The sequence below is a fragment of the Numida meleagris genome, unplaced genomic scaffold (genome assembly GCF_002078875.1).
Source record: "Numida meleagris isolate 19003 breed g44 Domestic line unplaced genomic scaffold, NumMel1.0 unplaced_Scaffold864, whole genome shotgun sequence".
NCBI classification, from domain to species: Eukaryota; Metazoa; Chordata; class Aves; order Galliformes; family Numididae; genus Numida; species Numida meleagris.
The window spans coordinates 1-2,961 of record NW_018365079.1 but is presented as its reverse complement, the minus strand read 5'-3'; the positions used below and the strand labels follow the sequence as shown (position 1 = coordinate 2,961).

The 2,961-nt window shown below is 59.4% G+C and overlaps 1 pseudogene; it reads left to right on the top strand.

Moving 5' to 3' along the window:
- The first annotated feature begins 1,466 nt into the window (after positions 1-1,466).
- On the top strand, positions 1,467-2,860 carry LOC110392050 (annotated as a pseudogene).
- Positions 2,861-2,961: the final 101 nt, after the last annotated feature.

The following is a 2,961-nucleotide window of genomic DNA, read 5'->3' as shown; positions in this document are numbered from 1 at the left end:
CAGGGGACACACGGACGCGGGGTGAGGGGACAGAGGGACAGGGGACAAATGGACACAGGGTGAGGGGACAGAGAGACAGGGGACAAAGGGACGCGGGGTGAGGGGACAAAGGGACAGGGGACACACGGACATGGGGTGAGGGGACAAAGGGACAGGGGACACACGGACACGGGGTGAGGGGACGAAGGGACCAGGACATGGGGTGAGGGGACAGAGATGGGGACAGGGGACAAAGGGACGGGGGCAAAGGGACAGCAATGGGGGCATGGGGTGAGGGGACAAAGGGACAGGGGACAAACGGACACGGGGTGAGGGGACAGGGACACGGGGTGAGGGGACAGAGATGGGGACAGGGGACAAAGGGACAGGGATGGGGACGGGGTGAAGGGACAGCAATGGGGACAAGGGACAAAGGGACTGGGATGGGGATGGGGGACAAAGGGACACAGGGTGAGGGGACAGGGGACGAAGGGACAGGGGACAAAGGGATGGGACAAAAGGGACGGGGACAAAGGGACGGCAATGGGGACACGGGGTGAGGGGACAAAGGGACAGGGGACAAAGGGACAGGGGTGAGGGGACAGTGACGGGACACGGGGTGAGGGGACAGAGATGGGGACAGGGGACAAAGGGACGGAGTGAGGAAACAGCGATGGGGACACAAAGGGGACGCAAAGGGGACACGATGGGGACGTGATGGGGACACACTGGGAACATGACAGGGACACGATGGGGACACGATGGGGACATGAGGGTGACACGTTGGGGACATGGAAAAGATACACTGGAGATGCATTGGGGACAGGATGGGGACACCATGGGGACACGATGGGGACATTATAGGGTCACGTGGTCAAGTTGGGGACACACTGGGAACATGACAGGGACACGATGGGAACACGATGGGGACACGATGGGGACATGATGGGGACATGATGGGGACACAATGGAGACACGTTGGGGACACACTGGGGACACAATGGGGACGTGATGGGGACACGATGGGGATGTGATGGGGATGTGATGGGAACATGTTGGGGACACAATGGTGACAGGATGGGGACACAATGGGGACACATTGGGGACAGGATGGGGACACAATGGGGACACGATGGGGACACGTTGGGGACACATTGGGGACACGATGCGGACACAATGAGGACATGATGGAGACACGTTGGAGACATGATGGGGACATGATGGGGGACATGATGGGGACAGGATGGGGACACGATGGGGACACATTGGGGACAGGATGGGGACAGGATGGGGACACGATGGGGACACGCTGGGGACACATTAGGGACACAATGGGGACACGATGGGGACACAATGAGGACATGATGGGGACACGTTGGGGACACGATGGGGACACGTTGGGGACACGATGGGGACACGATGGGGACAGAATGGGGACACGTTGGAGACATGGTGGGAACAGGATGGGGACATGATGGCGACAGGATGGGGACACGGTGGGGACACGTTGGGGACACGATGAGGACATGATGGCGACACGTTGAGGACACGATGGGGACACGTTGGAGATATGATGGGGACATGATGGGGACAGGATGGGGACATGATGGGGACACGTTGGGGACACGATAGGGACGTGATGGGGACATGATGGGGACACATTGGGGACATGATGGGGACACATTGGGGACACGATGGGGACACGTTGGGGACACGATGGGAACACATTGGGGACACGATGTGGACACGATGGGGACGTGATGGGGACACGGTGGGGACACAATGGGGACACAATGGGGACACAATGAGGACATGATGGGGACACGTTGGGGACACAATGGGGACACGTTGGAGACATGGTGGGGACATGATGGGAACACATTGGGGACACGATGTAGACACGATGGGGACGTGATGGGGACACGTTGGGGACACACTGGGGACACAATGGGGACACAATGAGGACATGATGGGGACACGATGGGGACACGGTGGGGACAGGATAGGGACACGGTGGGGACACACTGGGGACACGATGCGAACACACTGGGGACACGATGGGGACACGATGGGGATGTGATGGGGACACGATGTGGACACGATGGGGACGTGATGGGGACACGATGGGGACACATCGGGGACACGATGTGGACACGATGGGGACGTGATGGGGACACGTTGGGGACACAATGGGGACACAATGGGGACATGATGGGGACACGATGGGGACACGTTGGGAACATGATGGGGACACGATGTGGACACGATGGGGACATGATGGGAACACAATGAGGACATGATGGGGACACGATGGGGACACGATGGGGACACGTTGGGAACATGATGGGGACACGTTCAGGACATATTGGGGACACGATGGGGACAGAATGGGGACACGATGGGAACACATTGGGGACATGATGTGGACACATTGGGGACACGATGGGGACAGAATGGGGACATGTTGAGGACACGATGGGGACATGATGGGGACACGATGGGGACACGTTGGGGACACGATGGGGACGTGATGGGGACACGATGGGGACACGATGGGCACACATTGGGGACACAATGAGGACACAATGGGGACACGATGGGGACACAATGGGGACACGATGGGGACATGATGGGGACACATCGGGGACACGATGGGGACACAGTGGGGACACAGTGGGGACACGATGGGGACACATTGGGGACACAATGAGGACATGATGGGGACACGTTGGGGACACGATGGGGACACGTTCAGGACACATTGGGGACATGATGGGGACGCGTTGGGGACACGATGGGGACGCAATGGGGACAGATTGAGGACACGTTGGGGACACATTGGGGACACGTTGGGGACACGACAGGGATGTGATGGGGACACGTTGGGGACACGCTGGGGACACATCTCACCCGCTTGGGGTTGTCTGGAGGAAAAATCTCTCTCTGCAATGAGAAGGGGCTGTCAGCACCCATGGGTGCCCC